Source organism: Myotis lucifugus, unplaced genomic scaffold (genome assembly GCF_000147115.1).
Source record: "Myotis lucifugus unplaced genomic scaffold, Myoluc2.0 scaffold_1739, whole genome shotgun sequence".
Lineage (NCBI taxonomy): Eukaryota > Metazoa > Chordata > Mammalia > Chiroptera > Vespertilionidae > Myotis > Myotis lucifugus.
In genome coordinates this window covers 24086-25078 of record NW_005872787.1, presented here as the reverse complement: position 1 = coordinate 25078, position 993 = coordinate 24086, and the positions used below count along the sequence as shown (strand labels likewise).

At 68.3% G+C, this 993-nt stretch overlaps 1 protein-coding gene across 1 annotated transcript in view; it reads left to right on the top strand.

The window, feature by feature from the left end:
* LOC102431143 (GRAM domain-containing protein 1B) overlaps positions 1-993 on the top strand; it is a gene marked incomplete at its 5' end in the record, with an annotated part of 28195 nt that overhangs the window by 18965 nt on the left and 8237 nt on the right.

Genomic DNA, 993 nt, shown 5'->3' with positions numbered 1-993 from the left:
AACCTAGCCCGAAAGTGCACCCAGGTGTTGCTTGGGTGTTGAGCCCGCTCTTTGTTCCAGAGCCCGCCTGCTCTGGGTCATAGTCCCGGGACCTGTAGCCCCGCTGGGAGCCCGAGGCCGTCGCAGGGATGAGTGTGGTCGCGGGAAACGCTGTGGAGGCACCGTAGGGAAGCGCGATGCCCTCAGCGGTGCACTGAGCGTGCAGGTGGCCGGAGCCCGTCGCCACACAACGATGGCCGACCCAGAGGGCTTGGGCTGGGCTGGGTCCCCGCAGGCCTCCCTGTCCACGCCCCCCCCAAGATGCTTTCCTGAGGGAGGCCTTGCTGGGGGCAGATGGGGGCTTCCGAGGCGGAGGGGAGGGCGGTGCGGGGGGAGAGGCAGGGGGTGGGGCAGCGGGCAGGGAGCCGCTGACGGGTCTGGCTCCGTCCGGCAGAGAGCGAGCTGACCAAGATGGAGAGCAGCTACCTGGCTGAGACGCACAGGCAGTCTCCCAAAGAGAAGGCCAGCAAAGCCCCGGCCGTGCGGCGGAGGAAGCGCCCCCACGCCCACCTGCGGGGGCCTCACCTGGAGGAGGTGCTGAGCCCCGTCACCACGCCCACCGACGAGGACGTGGGCCGCAGGGCCAAGCATGTGGCAGGTGGGCGCACTGTGCGTGTGTCTGTGCATGTGTGTGTGTGTGTGTGCGTGTGTGTGTGTGTGTCTGTGCCTGTGTGGGTGCCTGTGGGTGCCTGTGTGCCTGTGTGTGTGTGCCTGTTGCATAGAGGCCCGTGTGTCGTTCCCCCCCCCCCCCCTAACCGCTAAGGCTCTGTGCCCTCCTTATTGCCCATTGCCCCTGTCCGTTCCTCGGGCCCCTGCTGGCCCACCGTGGAGCTTGGGCTGGGCAAGAGCTGCCCCTTGGTGGTGCCCCCACGCTGCCTGAACCCCCACGTGCACCCGACAGACTCGAGTGTGCGGTTCCCACGTGGTCGGGAAATGCGCCGGGGCACCCAGAGC